Source organism: Odocoileus virginianus, chromosome 21 (assembly GCF_023699985.2).
Source record: "Odocoileus virginianus isolate 20LAN1187 ecotype Illinois chromosome 21, Ovbor_1.2, whole genome shotgun sequence".
Classification (NCBI taxonomy): Eukaryota; Metazoa; Chordata; class Mammalia; order Artiodactyla; family Cervidae; genus Odocoileus; species Odocoileus virginianus.
Genome location: NC_069694.1, coordinates 42,052,787 through 42,070,104, shown reverse-complemented (window position 1 = coordinate 42,070,104; position 17,318 = coordinate 42,052,787). Strand labels below are relative to the sequence as shown.

The 17,318-nt window shown below is 41.8% G+C and overlaps 1 protein-coding gene across 8 annotated transcripts in view; it reads right to left on the bottom strand.

Moving 5' to 3' along the window:
• LEF1 (lymphoid enhancer binding factor 1) overlaps window positions 1-17,318 on the bottom strand; it is a 119,957-nt gene that overhangs the window by 44,601 nt on the left and 58,038 nt on the right. The window lies entirely within an intron of this gene.

The following is a 17,318-nucleotide window of genomic DNA, read 5'->3' as shown; positions in this document are numbered from 1 at the left end:
GCTGAGTGAACCACAGCTGACAGTGCATGACATCCATGAAATGAGCGTGTGGTCTCCGTCCCCGGCACCGGAATCACGTCAGACAAAGAGGCACCTCAGCCGAAGTGGTCAGAGCTGCACCCGCTCAACGGCCACCTTTCTGTCGGGGGTTGGAAAACACTCAGAGAAAGCCAGCTTGGCTGCCACCCAGGCTGGTCCCTGCAGGTAAAGACTGCTCTGACATCATAGCCAATAAAACCCACACCTCCTGTGGACACCAAGTGGGTGCCACTTAGGGACCCTGAGAGCCACCCCCAAAGCAGCATTCCCAGAAATGACCCACTCGCCGCTGGCAGTAACTCGGGCTCTTGTACATGCCGTCAGCCTCTGCGGATGTGGTTCTGGGAAGGGCTAAAAAGTAGTTCGGCTTCCTCCTGGCTCAGGCCGTGGGCCTGCCAGTAAGTGAAGTGATTCAGGGAGAAACCTGCGGGCCAGGGAGCCAGTCCCCATTTTTCATGTAACCAGATTTCCACTAAACTCACCATGCAGGAACAGGCTATGCCTGAGGGTCTTGAGTTCCATTTCAACTGGCTGTGCATTTGATCAATAGTTGTTCTGGTAATAACTGAAGCCAGGGAAATTTTAACACTCCAACAACTTATTGTGATAAGGAATTTCACCTGGCCTGAACGTTATGGTGGCACTTTACTTTTTATTAAACTCTAAAGAAGTCTGGTGTTCGTGAAATAGAAGCCAAATTATTTCATATCGTGCTTTCCCTTCCTCTTCTGAGAATCTGAGCTTCTCAAGCCTTCCCACAAAGAACAGATTTAATTTACCCCAAAAGGACACAATTCTTGTGTTAATGAGAACTCTAAAGTAACCTGGAAAACTTTCCTAAGCTCCACCACAGTAAACACCTGATTCAGATCTGATGTGACTGTCCCGTCTAAGACCATGACTGGTTGTGATTCAGCAGCTTTTTTTTTTTTTTTCCAGATAATGATGAGCTCCAGGACTCTGCAGGACTTCGCAGACTCAAGAACTGAGCAGGAACTGGAAAAACTCTTAAGGTTCACAAAGGACAAATATTCCATGAGCCCAGCTTTGGAGGCAAAGGAATAGTCTCTATTGGACATCTGGAATATTCTCCCAAAGAAATGAAGGAACATGTTGTAGGGAAAGGAATTAACGTGCACTGGATACCCAGGAAGTGCCTTCCTTATAGCCGTGCCTCTGTATCTGTGGCACTCATCCACAGAGGTGGGCGGCGTCATCTCCATGTTTATAGATGAGAAGGCAGAGTCCTTCTGGACACAGCAAAGTCATAACCAGAGGGGAGAGAACTTGTGTTGGCACAGTTAGGCACCCATGTCCTGCTCATCCTGCCCCACACTACTCACCACTCAGCCCCTCTCTCCACTGCTGCTCCAAACCACCCTGCCAGCTGAGTGTGGCCTGCCCTGGGCCCTACGGTAATGAAGAGTCTGGAAAGGACAGTGGGCCACTTGGAGAAGGCTGATGCCACCAGCAGGACTCCAAGCAGAGCACTGGAACCGCCACTAAAACGAAACAGTGTGGCGGGCCCTCCATGTTCCCACTTCTCTATACGGTGATGATTTCCGTATGTTTCCTCACTTAATCCAGAAGTTACCCTTAAGTCAGGCGTTAGGGATTTATGTTTTACAGAGAAGAAAACCAAGGTTCAAAGAGGGTAAGTAGTTCATACAAGATCACACAGGATGTTAAGTAGCAGAGACAGGATTTGAACCCAAGTTGGTGACTCTGAAGTCCACAGCTTGTGTCCCAAGGAACTAACAACAGACAGTGCTGGCATCCTCTTGTTGCCAAGTGGATGAAATGAGTAATAATATAGTTTAATATTCAAGTACATGGGAACTGGAGGCAGAGTCCAAATCCCAAACAATCAAATACCTCTCAGTAGCTGTGCTTAGGTACTTCACGTAGTTTTTTAGAATCTCAGTATTCCCACAGGTAAAATCGGTGGAATCATACCTCACAAGATGAAGGTGAGGATTATTGAACAATGCAAATAAAACGCCTGTCAAGTCCTGGAATATATGTTCAATAAATACTTGTGGAATGGATAAAGGAAAGAGGAAGGGGAAAAGAGGGCCAATAAATGAATTACTATGCTCCTCAAAATTGAAACCACTCATCTCTAAGACACAGCACATTTTAGAATTTAGAACTGTGCTTTCTTTCAGGTGAATTACCCCTCAAACTCTCCCTTGTGCAACTGGTTTAATAGAAGACAACTGGATTATTTTTTTGTTTTCTTGACAACTGGATTCTTATATCTTGCTTTTACATTCAGATCTCCATTTTGATATGTTATCTTGACTGAAGTTTAGGAAGACAATCTGACCTCACAGATACATTGTTGGAAGAGAAGGATTATTTTAATAATTTCTTCAGATAATTGTGGATATTCTTCTTTGATACTAAACCAAAACTTAACAAGTGGTAGCTTCTTAAAAGCTAGTTGCAATGTAGAATCAAAAACCTTATCAGTACACTTTTCCTACTTTTTTTTTTTCACTTTTCCTACTCTTATATTAAAATTGATTGTTCTATCGAGCACTTTGAATTTATCCATGTATCATTTTGCACTGGGTATATGGAAAACAGTGTTCACTGAGTTGGCATATTTTGTTATACAATATAAAAATCACATTCATTAATATCATTGCTCATCAGAAAAGCTTGAAGGATTTGAGAAGTTAGCAAACCATGGGCTTCCCTCATAGTTCAGTTGGCAAAGAATCCACCTGCAATGCAGGAGACTGGGGTTCAATCCCTGTGTCGGGAAGATCCCCTGGAAAAGAAAACGGCAACCCACTCCAGTATTCTTTCCTGGAGAATCCCATGGACAGAGGAGCCTGGCAGGCTACAGTCCACGGGGTTTCAAGAGTCGGACAGGACTTAGTGACTAAATCACACCACAAGTAGTAGGTACATGTTTTCTCATATTTTAATTTTTGCTTGAAAACTCAAATTTTATCACTGGCAACAAACGCGATCAATTGTTTTCACTGAGGAGAGAGACTTCCCTTGTTCATTTGTGAGAAAGTATCTGCCAGGTACCAATGTCCAAAGAGCCACAGTCTGTCTGTGCTGCAGCCTGCGAGCAGCTCTGCCCTTCTGGCCTCCTGTCTCAAGGAGCCCTGGGGAGCCACGCGTCACACGGAGAACCGTGGCCTACAGTGAGGTAGTGGGACAGAGACAGCTGTTGATTGTGGACGGTCTGAGCTAACAAGGTGCAAAGTACCATATTTGGTAAGTTAAGTTCAGAAAGAAATTGACTCATGAGGTACAAAGGTAAAGTGCTTTCATGATGCACTAAGTTATCATTTTTTCCTTTCTATTTGCTAGTGTTATACAAGAGAAATTTTAAAAGCAATCAAACATAATATACACCACATCTCTTAAAATGACATTAAAATTTTTCACACTTCTTCAACTCTTTTAACTCAATATAAAACCCTAAACTTATGTTCGTCCATTCAACTTGAAGTATTTTCTTCAAAGGAATCATTGATACATACTGCCTGGGAATACAGATTTGTACCCTTTGGTGTAAGACACCCTTGTCACCGTCCCCAGGTACACCCAGTTATCACTGGCTCTGTGCTTGCAGCCCCAGGACAGGATGCCAGGCACTTGCCACACTGGATTGTTACCTCTTGTCTCCTCTCACTAGATAGAGGGTGGGTCTTAGTAACTCATCCCTAGCATCGAGCACAGGTCCTGGTGAAGTGGAGACATTCAATACCTACTTCTTGTGACTTAAACTCTGAATGAGGCTTTCAACACTAAGAAGTCTGTTTAAGAATTCACACCCTTAAATTATAAACAGGGATTGATCCTCAGGTTTTCTATTGCTGCCTAAAGTTACTGTAAATTTCTTAGCAGCTTAACACATCACAATGTACTGTGGGGGTTTAAATCACAGATTCCATGGGGACCAATCCCAGCATGGTGTGACCAGGTCCTCGGCTCAGGATATCACAGGTGTCGACCGAGTTTCTGCCTGGAGGCTCTGCAAGCTCACTCCTGCTGTTAGTAGAATTCTGTTCCTTGCAGTGGTCCCGTGTCCCTTCTGCTTGTCAGATGGGGCGACTCATATTCCCTGTCAAGCAGCCCATACACTGACTTCCTCTTCCACAACCCCTGGGAAACCTGCTTTCCAAGGGCTCCTGGGACTGTGTCAGGGCTGCCCCATAACCACTCTCTCCTGAAGCCAGCAGTGCTAGTCAGAAAGCAGGTGGAGGACGGCTCTGATCAGCTCAGGGTGCTGCAAGACCTGATGTCATCAGATAATCCAGTTCACTTTCTCATTTTTTTCTCTGTTTGCAAAATGTTATCACTGACTGATTTTCAGCAGATAAAAACAAGGCACCATTACAAATGCTATTGTCTGGTGTTACAATTATTCTGGTTACACTGGAAAGTTATGAGATTTAGTTTTGTGTTTTCCTCCTCTCCTTTTTACTTTTGTTAACCTGGGTACTATGTCGTCAACAGTGTGTTACTCACACACGAGAGCTGACAGGGGTGGTGGCTCAGAGGGGAAGTGTTAAGAGAGGATTCTCACATCTCCCCCTCGCCTTCTCTCAGCATCAGGGGAATCAGGGAGAACTATGTGCAAGGGAAGTTCCACATTAACAACAGGGTCATGGCTTTAGGATCAGAAAACAGCAAGCACTAAACAGAGTTGGGACTCTGAACAGATTTATTTTGAAGACAATGATAACAACCAACATATCAGATTCTGGACAATTATTTGCCTTTTAAGAAAATGTTTTAGAGAAATCATTATTTTAAGTGCAACTCTTTTATTATAAGGCTCTGTCTAACCTGAAGTTTTTGGCTTAATTATCTGACCCTTTAGGGTGAATAAAGAGTCAGATAACTCCCATACCATTTATTAACCACTAATAATGCACTAAATTCTATAGAAAATAAACATTGTAGAAGGGAAATACATCACACTTATAGGTTAAAACTTGGATGCCTGGGTGAGAAAGACAAGAGAAGGGATGTTCACTGAGTGTCTACTGTATTCTGGGGATGATCAGTGATACTTTTATACTTGGGATCTCCATATTCAAATAAGGAAACAAACTGAGACTCAAAGTTTAAGTTTTGCCCAAGGTCACACAGGTTAGCCTGTAAACAGTTGAACCTGGATTAAATACAGATCTGTTCTACCCCAAACAGATGAACTGATCACTGTAAATTGCTGAAAAGAATGGCAACAAAGGGCAATAACTCATTCTGGAAGCCTAAAGGGGACTCACTTTTCAGTAACTGGAGTCTATAAATAGATGGACTGGGGGTGAAGCTGAGAAAAGATCAGAGTAAAAGGGAAAATGACTTATAATTATGTAAAGTTGCCACATCCTATTATTTGATTTCACAACACCTTCACCACACCCCTAATCCGCTGAACACTGCCTTTACTTTTCATGTTAAAGACTGCTCTTTGAAAAGTAAGAGGAAGAACTAGAGTCGTTCAAGATAAACCTAAAGACAAAACAAACAGGTCTGAGATTTACTGTGCTAGTGGTAAAATACTATGAGCAAGGCCTGACAGTGGCTAAGTCAGACACTGAATAAAGGGATGAGGCCACAGGTGAAACGAAGGATCACTAGATTCCGAGGAGGCAGAACAAGGAGGAGGAACCTGCTGGGCTACTGGCAGGGGGAGTGTGGGTTCTATGGGTTGTATGTGTGTATGTAACATTTTACAGGGGAAAGTCACGGGTAGAGCAAGGTTCCAATGGTTCGTAACCTGTTCCGGATCACAGACATCGCGATCTGAGGAAGGCTTTCATACAAAAACAGAAGCACAGAGCAATGCACTGGGGCGGGAGGTTTCTGTGTGTGCAGGGGAGGAGAGGGAACGGAGTTGTCCGTGCACCCGAGATTAAACACTGCTACCCTATTCTAAAAGAGAAGTGCTTCAGCAATCACTGCATAAAAATCTATTATTATTACGAAGCTGGAGTTTAATCAGCTTGTTGAAAGTGGTGTTTGTGTAGGTCACTGGGAAGTAATGGAATGCAACCAAGTCAGTGAGGGCAGCTGAGAGGCAGGGCAAGGGCCTTCGGTGTCTAACACGGAGCGCGTGGAGCAGGGGTGGCTGGCGGCGTCTCCCCTGCAGCCATGACAAGGCTGAATGAGGATGACAGGCAACAGGCGAGGGCGCAGTGAGGCAACTCCAGGAACCCCGAAACCAGAGAGGGTACATACTGCTTTGGGGCAAGTGGATCCCCAGAAGTTCTCCTCTGACCTCATCAGTCATCTATTCTGAACAGACTCCAGCAGGTTTTCTGGAGCTAGTCTGAGCACAGGCTGGTTAAAGAGACTCTCTACCCACTGCCCGAGGGAAAGCATATGTAAAGGGAAGGCAAGTTCCCACTGTCACCACAGAAGAATCTATTATCCAGTTTCAGGGGGCTGGAAGATTTCCCCACAGCACTCAGAAGGTCCAGTCCATGAGCCTGGGTGACTCCAGATCTCCTTGGGGGAGGAGGCAGTGGGGAGACTGCATGGGGTTGAGGGCAGGGAAGTCCCACAGCTACCCAGGAGGGTAGATGATTTGTGCTCAGGCTGCAAATGGAAGGTACAAAATTCCACAGGAGCAAGGGCCAACAGGCTTAAACCTAGTATTTTCATACAGAAAAGGGATCCTTCATACTTAAGGTAACTATGAAAAGCATTGGCTTTATTTTAGTTTAAATAAAATTGACTTTTTAAAAAATATCAGGTTTGAAGCATTTACACACAGTAGTAAGAAGGCTTATGAGCCAATTTTGTCCCATCAAGTCAAATAAAATTGACTTTTGTTTTAAGATCAGGTTTGAAGCATTTACACACAGTAGTAAGAAGGCTTATGAGCCAATTTTGTCCCATCAGGTGGTCTGATTTCAGTAAGTACCATATGTGTAAAATAGTCTCAGCTTAAAAAAAGAGGAACATTTAAGTCTGTGGGTATTCTCATTTTTCTATAGAATTTGCTTTAGAGTCTCAGAAATCAAAGGAAAAACTACAGATTATTTTGGGTTTGGCTACTAACTATATAACTTGAATTGAAAGCTAAAGCTTATTAGGAAAACAACTCATTTTCTATGAATGTATGAATGTCACATTGATGCTCTATGATAAGCATTAAAGCTATTTTATGGACCCATGCTGTCCAACATGGTAGCCAGTGGTCACCAGCTTCTGAGGGCCTGAAATGTAGCTAGTCTAAATGTAGATGTGCTATCATTATAAAACACTGGATTTCACACATTTACTGTGGAAAAAAGAATATAGAATGTAAAATATCTCAGCAATTTTTCATATTGATTATATACTGAAATAACACTTTGGTTATACTATGTTAAATTTATTACTAAAATTAATTTTACAGGTTCCCTACTTTTTTGATGGGGCTACTAGAAAATTTAAAATTACATGTATGACTTACAGTTGTGGATTTGCGTTATATTTCTAACAGGCATCTCTACTTCACAGTTTGAAAATCTGTAGGTAACAATGCACCTTTCCCCACTATACTCCAATGTGACTTAAGACAAATAAACAAAAAAGGGCATGTTTGTTAACAAAAGTTCCTTTTATGGAAAAGGAAACTTATGGATAAGGAAACTGAAAATCAGAAAAGTTTCATGGCAGAGCTGGCAATCAAACATTAGGTTCCAATACCTCATACTGAGGGCCAAGTCAGTAAGTTTAAAACCAAATATTTAGATGACATAATATAAAACTATAGCACTTCATTTTATATAGCACAAAAGGAATTACTAAAGAATATCTATGTTTTATAGGTCAGTGAGCCTTTTGAATAAATGGTGATTTGCACAGCAGTTATATATAACTTCAACTTGTCAGCACAGATTGTTTTAAAAAAACACCTAATACACATTTTCAGATTCATTGCAAGTTAAAGATTAACTCAGTCTTTGATAGGTAACCATCTTTCTCATCTCACATCTGAGTATATTGTCTGAAAAAAAAAAAAACCACTAGAATTTATCTTGAGTCAAAATGATGCTATAGACATCACTATTTATAGGATATACTTATATGAGTCAAGGAAAAAGAACCTTTTGTTTTGGATTTGAAGACAAAATCTTGAAATGAGTTGAAACTGAAGCATAAAACCTGAGTGACAAATGAAGTAGATTACATTAAGAGGATTTTATTACGTAATTCGCCACATTTTGATTCATCTAAAAGCCCCCAAATAAGTCAAACTAGAATAGCAAACTTTCCTTGAAAATATTTGTCTCAATGGTATAAAAAGAGGAAGCAAAATGTAAAGACTCTTTAAAAACTCAGTTCTATTTATTTATTATAAAAGAGAAATATCCTATAGCTGGTAGAACAGTAGAGTAGCAGCGATGACAATAATTATTTTCTGTTGGTGAAAAAGGATACTCCAGTGAGTATAAAATCAAAGATAAACTACATTTTGTAGCATCTATTTGAATAGTAAATGTCCTTTATGAAATTTATTTTGCATCTTTTTTGGGAAAACTTGCTGATGAACTCAAGGCAGATACCGAATGCCTGACCTACAACCTCTCTCAAGAGCAACCTAGGTTACTGTTAATTTATAGCAGTGTGTTGGAGTTGGCTTCTCCTAGCTCTCTAGAGCTGACTGCTATATTTTCAGGAATTTTGAGAACCTGTTAATATTATGTTGGTAGCTTGAAATTGGCCATGGTGGGATTATTTATACCATGAAAATTGGCAAATGTGAAAAGTCAGTGCCACTTCCCCGCAAGCTGGTTGTTAAACACGAAACAGCACACCACTGGCAAACACTGAATCCTTTCCTAAACTGCCAGGTGAAACAAACTTTTCTTTCCTTATTTCTCTTTGCAAGTAACAGGAACATATCCTTTGTCTGAAACCATTGCAGAATAAGAAATTCCAAAAATTATCATTTTATATGATCAAAGGTGACCTGATCCATGTCCCCAGGCCCTGCAAACACTTGGAAAACATGTGGCCACTGGTCATCGATTACTCTGCCTGGTTCCCCACCCCTGGGTCTCAATAGCCCTGGGTATGAGTCAGGAGACAGGAGTAAGAAGAGATTTGTAAAGATTTGTGGGCATCTTCTTCCTTCTTCTCATGGAAATCGTTCACGTAGCCCAAAAATGTATAAAATGCTTAATGTAATTATTTTTGAAAGTTTTCCAAAACAGATGAATTTTACACAGAAAAGCAAATAATTGAAACTATGTCATATGTGCATTAACAAATGCATCTTCCAGCATGAGGGCAGCATCTCAAAGTGCAACCATCCAGGTCAGCTGCACAGAACTGGTATTGGGCTAAATACTAATGAGGAGGGAGATGAGAGGCTGCTGTCTTTACAGCACGTTCATTCAAGAAGTAGGACATTAATTCTCTGTAGAGAATTGAGAATCAACTTAGGGATACTGGAAAGCAATTATGAGTTTTAGGAAGAAGTACAAAGGAGCAAAAATAATTTAAGGGTTAACTAAGGAATATTCTTAAGACACTCTAGTCTTTTCTTTAACAAAGCTTTGGCCTGGGTTTCATTCTCACGCAGATCATAATAGCACGCGGGATTTGAAACCAAAAGACCTGGATACTATTCCAGGTCCTACCTGCTAATTGCTGTGTGAACTTAGCCAGATGACATACTTATTTGTTTTTCAGATTGCTCACTAAATGAGGCTAATATTTTCCCCAGCTAAGTCTGTGTAAGGATCATATGAGATCATGCATGGAAAAACACTTTACAAATGATACAACACTATGTAAATACAGTATTAATTCCACTTTGAAAAAAAAAGAAGTCATTAATCTCATTTCCTACACTGAGAAAGTTACTACCTGAGTCCACATGCATGAGTTTGGTGAATACCAGATGAAGCTTAGAAATATGCTGAAACAATTAATAATGGCCTCAAAAAATTCTCTCAATCACTGTGTTTCATTTCTGATTTGCAGCCTTAAGGAAATCTCTACTCCCTATTAAGACAACTTCTTTGGGGTTTTCCTTGTGGCTCAATGGTAAAGAATTCACCTGCCAATGCAGGGGACGTGGGTTCAATCCCTGATCTGGAAAGATCCTGCGTGCTGCATAGCAACTAAGGCTGTGCCCCACAACTTTTGCGGTTACACTCCAGAGCCCACTAGCCACAGTTACTGAGCCCATGTACTGCAACTCCTGAAGCCCGTTCACCCTCGAGCCCATGCTCTGCAACAACAGAAGCCACCTAAACAAAAAGACTGTGCACAGCAACAAAGAGTGACCCCCACTTGCTGCAACTAGAGAAAAGCCCACACAGCAACAAAGACCTAGCACAGCCAAAAATAAGTAAATAAAAAAATTTTATAAGAAAAGATAACTTCTTTAAGAATGTTTTTTCTCTGATGCAAATATGCATACCATATTAGATGGACCAAATATGGTCCATCTAAACGCATGAAGAATATTTCAAGTATTTCAATTTAACACGTGTCACCTACTCCATCTGAATACCAATATTTTAATGATGTTTGAAGTTAGTGATTGACCTGATAACACAGAAAGTGCAAATATATATACTGGGGGGCCAAGACAGACCAAAGATGATTCCCAACACAGGAGGTAGCAAGAAAGGTGAACAGATGTGAGGGGTGTGCAGACAGGAATCAGGTGCAACAACTCAATGTTTTTGAGTCTGAGGGTTGGATTCTTGCCATCAACAAATGATAAAAGTGTGGGCCTGAGTATCTTCAATGCTCACTCCAGCACCACTGATTCTGTGATCCCAAGGGTTCTAAAGCTTTGAATTTCAATACTTTTATATTTTGGAGGTCTGTTTCTTCTAGGAGTAAACAGGAGAAAGGAAAAAGAATGTCAAGAAGCAAAGAAAGAACTGTATATGATCAGAGGTGACTTATTTACCTGAACATTTAAAAAATCAGTTTGAAGATGGCTCAGTGTCACACTTCTGATTGGGCATGGGCTTGCTGGCAGTGTGTACTGGTAATCTGAAGGAACATTCATAAAGCTTACGAAACACATGTACATTAGAGGACTGGAGCCTTTTAGTTGTCTTTAAACCAAGTTCTCCCAGGCCAAGGACCTGTAAGATTAAGAAACAGAACTTCCAGATGGGATGAGTCATCCTGCCAAAATCCCACCGAGGGCCCTCCCTTTCTGCAGCAAACACAGGGACCACTGTGTACTCCTGCACCCCAGTCTACCTTGACTCTCCCCCACTACCGTAACCTTCAAAGACAAACTCAGCTGACTCAAGAAGTGGCAATCCCCTGTCACTGGGCAGGGAGATGGTGGCCTCCTGACTTAGGAACACAGGCACCAGAAGGCCAGCCCAGAGTCCACACTGGCAGTCTGAGCTGATATTCAGTACTTGTAAGCGCTGCTAGTCACATGGCTACAGAGTGATGGTCCACAAAACAACAAACGTTGAAGAACCCTGGAATCTAGACTCCAGGTAACCTTTAAGTACTTTACTGCAAAGAGGATGCAGCACTGGCAGTTTGGTCTAGCTATGAGTAAGCACTCTAAGGAAAGGCTGATATCCTGGGGGGCTGGGGGTGGGGGTGGGGGAGCCCAAACTGTACTATGACAAAACCAATTTACATAAGTTTACAAAATGTCTTCATGTTCCTTGTCTCATTTGGATCTTGGCATCACCCTGGAAGAAAAGTATTATTAATATCCCCATTTTTCAGACAAGGTTAAGAAAGCTCAGGGAAGACCACCACCACAAAGTAAATAAGAAAGGCAGGACTAAATTCTATTTTCTTTCATCTAACCATGATGCAGACCATTTTCTGACTATCCAGTTGGTTAGTAACTTCTCTCACTAGGTTGGAAACGTTGACCTGGAACAGGCCACAGGGCCTCAGACGCAGGCGTGAGAAAAGTCAAGCAAACAGCCAAACAAGAAAGCACCACAGAACCTGCTCCTCCCTCCCCCCCATCATCATCTGTGTTTATGTTTTAGGAATGGTTATGCAACATACTAATGAATAGCATAATCAATCAATACATTATCCATGAACCTTGCAATTTCCCAAGCCAAGCTGATGAATAGAACATCAAGGAAGAATATAAGCTATCACTCTATTTAGAAAATTCCTGCCTATGAAACAAAAAGTCATCATTTTAGGGAACCTATGTGCCTCTGTTTTTCACCTTCCTTTTAACTTTCAGTTAATGTTAACAAGGGTCATTTCCTCAGGTTCTCAAGTGTTTCAGTTAATTAGCAATGCTTAGGATACCTTCTCAACCTTGATTATTACTGCTAATTCTTGAAAATAATTAAGCTTTATTTCACCAGAGTTTGAACATGTCTATTAAAAAATCCATGAAAATTCATTTTCTCCATCAACCCTATTTAAGCCAGTTTAATATAGAGATAATATAAATCATTGTAAATAATATGCTTTCTTGTATTTAACACAACCTAAAATTTTCCTACTCAGCTTATTCCTATGTTCAGTTACACTGCCTCTAACAATATATATTAACTTGTTTAACTCCTACTTTCCTTAAAAATGTTTTAATTGGGTGATATTTAGGCCTTTAAAAATATTTCAAAGAAATAGGTAAGAAAATAGTTTTTCAACTCCTCACAAAGTTAAACATAGAATTACCATATGACCTAGCAATTCCATTTCTAGGTATGTACCTAAGAGAACTGAATGCATATGTTCATATAAATACTGTACACAAATATTCATAGCAGCATTATTCATAATGGCCAAAATGCAGAACAATCCAAATGTCCATCAACTGATGAATGGATCAACAAATTGTGGAACATCCATACAATGGAATGTTATGTAGTTAGAAAAAAAGAATGAAATTCTGATATATGCTATAATATAGCTAAACCTTAAGAACTACATATGAAGTGAAATAAACCAGCACATTTCTATGAAATGTCTAGAACAGGTAAATCCACAGAGACAGAAAGAAAAGTGGTTGTCAGGGTCTGAGGGGAGTTAAAAATTAGGAATGACTGCTGGTAGGTAAGAATCCTTTTATGTGATAGGAATGTTCTGGAATTAAACAGTAGTAACAGTTTCACAACTTAAGAGAATATACTATAACCCACTAAACTGTACAATTTAAATAGTTTTATGTTATGTGAATTATACCTCAATTCAAAAAATAAAATAAAGGTGCAATAACTGATATGGACTGAATGAAGGCTAATTTGACTACATATGTAAGGCAAATACAAGTGATATTTACTGCGTATGTGTTATATCTCTGAACCTTGTAATTTTACATACAATGATGACAGGGCAATCTCAAAAGGCTAAACTTGGAATTATACATAACCAAAGCACAGCCCACGGCATGACACACCATGTGTGTAGGGACGCAGATGACACCTGCACAGTCATACTGAGGACGCAGCAAGGAGTGAGTCTCCCTTTCCCTCACAGACACACTCCTGGGCCTTTCTTACAAGCCATCAGGAGGGCTGTCATCGGTCCTGCTGTGCCCCTGCCCTTCCAGGACCTCTCTCTGGGGTCGGTCCACAGAAGGCATCAGTCTGACTTTCTGTGAGCACCATTGCACATGGACACTAGTGACCCGGAGAATTTTCCAGGTGTTCTCCAACCTGCCAGAGGATGATTAGGGCATGTGCAAGCCTCCAGGAAACTGGCACTGACTTCTCAGGCTGCACTCAGCTGCCAGGCAGACAGACAGGCATGCTTTATGGGTGCTGAAGGGAGCATACCTTTTAGACTCAGAATCAGGGCAGGCATGGAGGGAAAGCCTCCAGGGGCTATCTCCAGGCCCAACCGGCAGGCCAGGTTTATAGGCAGCAGAAACCTGGGAAGCCTGCATGTGCAACCTGCAGTTCTGAGTACTATGGCAGATATTTTATACTATACTTAAAGAGGCAGTGAGTTTTAAAGTTACAGGTGTGTAAATAATCCACTACCACGTATTATCCACTCCTTAAGAGGACTACTGGGGTTATAATGGGGTTATAATAAAAAGTTTAAAGGCTACAGTCTAATTTTAAAAAATTGTTTTCACTTCAAATACCTCCATTTTCCCAATCCCAAGTGGTTTCAAAATTAACTTCAATAATGTTCAAATCATGGTTTGTAACATTGTGTATGAAAATTTTAAGTCTTCTCATTTCTCTATGGAGGATCTGGCCAAATGTTTAGGAGAGAACAATGGAAACACCCCACTCTTCCAATGTGGAGTCTCTGTCAGGGCTCTCATTAGCCTCCCATCACCGGATATGTGCAGAGTGACTCCTGGGCTTGAGATGAAATATTCATTTTATCTCATATGAGAGGGGAAAATTGCCACTTCAAAGTGATCAAGAGGAAAGCAGTTTATTAAAGTGGGATTTGAGAGCTGGAAGAAGCCTAAGGGCTCCAAGTTTGACTGCCCTCAATCGGTCTGTTTGAAGAGTGAGTCGGGGAAAGCTGGGGACATGGTTGTCTACAGCCGGGATCCAGATCCTTCGCTCCTCCTACAAGAGCACGAAGCCACCAACTCCACCAGAAAGGCTCGAGAGCGAGCCAGTCTGGCTCAGGGAATAAACAGTTCAATCAGTTCACTTCTACTCAATTCAGTAAACTTTAAATTGAGCACCTACCATGTTAAGGCGCAGGGCCAGACAAGGAAGGATGGCAAAGGGAGCCAACACGAGAAAACCTCATCTCTGTTCTCAAGGAACTCGGAGGTAAGATCCATATGTGCGCAACTATAACATGGAGTGTTCAAAGCAGAGCTAGGTCAGTGCGGAGGTGAGCGAGTCCAGCAGGAGGTGATAGGATGGAGGGACAGCCGTGACCAAGGAGGCTCAGCAACGAGGGCGCCTCAGAGGAGGCAGGGGACGGTGAGCGGAACCCGACGGCAGGCTGCGCGCGGTGCTGAGGGGAGAGGCCAGGAGGAACCGCCTTCCAGATTTCTACACTAGACGCCTCAGAGAGTGGGGAGGATGCCTTTGTTGTTGAGGATGGGGTAGGCAGGCGGATGAAGAAGGATATTGGGCTCTGTCATCACACACACGTTCTGAGAACATGTTAGGTCCACTGAGGGAAACAAAATGACTACCATAAAGTTCAACTGACCAGGTTCACTCCTCCGCTCCCCCCCTAACCCCCACAGCGTCTCAGCGCCACTTCCCCTGTTATGCAAGACCACACGCTCAAGCGCCAGTTAGGGTATTCACTTCGTTGTCCTTTAATGAAACAAAATTAAGAACAAAGTGATTTTCATGAGGTCACTGGGCTAGAAAGTGGTAGAGACAACCCCAGACTCCAAGCGTGGCCCAGGATCTGGGTTCTGGCCCCAGCCATTCTGTACCTCCATAATGCTACCTCTACTGTGAATGAGCTTCAAAGATCAGTTGCAGAAATAGTAATCATTTTCCCAAGCCCACTTGGAAAATGGTAGAAAAATAGATAAGAAAAAGCGACATCACAAGATCATCAAAAAACACTTGATAATGAATGGCAGTTTGCATATTTGTATTTGCTTTCAACTTTTGTTGAGTGATCAGAGAGGAAACCCATCTGACTGGGTAGGCTGAAAAATGAGGACTAACAGAGGGACAAGTAGAAATCGGACAACAAGCCAGACACTGACAATGTGTCAGCCAGAGTCCAACTTGAGCCTGATTAGAAAAGTAAAAAAAAACAACCACCTGCATCTCACATGCCTCTTATGGTAGAAAGGCCACTGGTCTTGGTGAAAAGGCTGACTGGCCTTTAACCTGTCCACTCTGTCTGCTTTATGCCCCGTGCCATCCCGCATGGATACAAACACATGCCGGAAGAGGGGCTGAGGTCAGCGACCTCTGTGGGCAAACCTGACGAAGCTTATGGGCACCGACAGGGAAAGGGGTTGTTAGAAAATGTGCCACAGATTTAACAGTCTTTGTTCTGGGAAAAGTGACATTTCCTATAGCATCTATGAAGAGGAAAAAGACTGGAAACACATGCACTGAAATGCTAACTCAATGTTAACTTGTGACGCAAGAGGTGATCTTGTCTCTGGTGCTTTTCTGTTTGCTCTGAAATTCCCACTAAGAATGTTCCGTATTAGCGTTATAGTCAAAGAAAAACAGTTTTATAACAAAACAAAGTGAAATTTTAGTGTTACCTGAGCTTTCCTGTATAAAAGAAATTGCAGGGACTTCCCTTGTGGTCCAGTAGTTAAACTCTGCACTCCCAAATCAGGGGCCTGGGTTCAATCCCCTGATCAGGGAACTAGATCCCACCTGCTGCAACTAAGAGTTAGCATGCCAACTAAAGATCCCACAAATGGCAATGAAAATCTCACAGGCTGCAACTAGGACCCGGTGCAGTCAAACAAATTTTAAAAAATAAAAAAAGAAATAGTATATTATGAATTTTATTTTGGAGAGCCACTAAAGTCAGTCTCAGGTGTAAATGTTTAGATTTTTCACAAAAATTTCCCCTATATTTCTGTTAAGGAATTGATCTTCACACAAACATACTGAGAACATGAAAAGAAAAAACTGGGGTGTTATATCCTTTGACTATCATGGAATTCTTCATGGGAAATAGATGGGGAAACAAAGGAATCAGTGAGAGACTTTATTTTTCTGGGCTCCAAAATCACTGCAGATGGTGACTTCAGCCATGAAATTAAAAGGTGCTTGCTCCTTGGAAGAAAAGTTATGACCAACCTAGACAGCGTAATAAAAAACGGAGACATTACTTTGCTGACAAAGGTCCGTCTAGTCAAAGCTATGGTTTTTCCAGTAGTCATGTATGGATGTAAGAATTGGATCATAAAGAAACTGAGCACGGAAGAATTGATGCTTTTGAACTGTGGTGTTGGAGAAGACTCTTGAGAGTCCCTTGGACTTCAAGGAGATCAAACCAGTCAATTCTAAAGGAAATCAGTCCTGAATATTCACTGGAAGGACTGACGATAAAGCTGAAACTCCCAATACATTGGCCACCTGATGCAAAGAACTGACTCACTGCAAAAGACTCTGATGCTGAGAAAGATTGAAGGCAGGAGGAGAAGGGGAAAATAGAGGATGAGATGGTTGGATGGCATCACCGACGCGACAGACATGAGTTTGAGTAAACTCTAGGAGTTGGTGATGGACAGGCAAGCCTGGGGTGCTGCAGTCCATGGGGTTGCAAAGAGTCAGAGACAACTGAGCAACTGAGCTGAAATGATCATGGAATTCAATGCTCCACTTTCATTCCTTCCACCCCAACCTAACTGCCTCCCACTGCCACCTCCCCTGTTATATTGACAAGAGAGAGAAGAAGATTCAGAA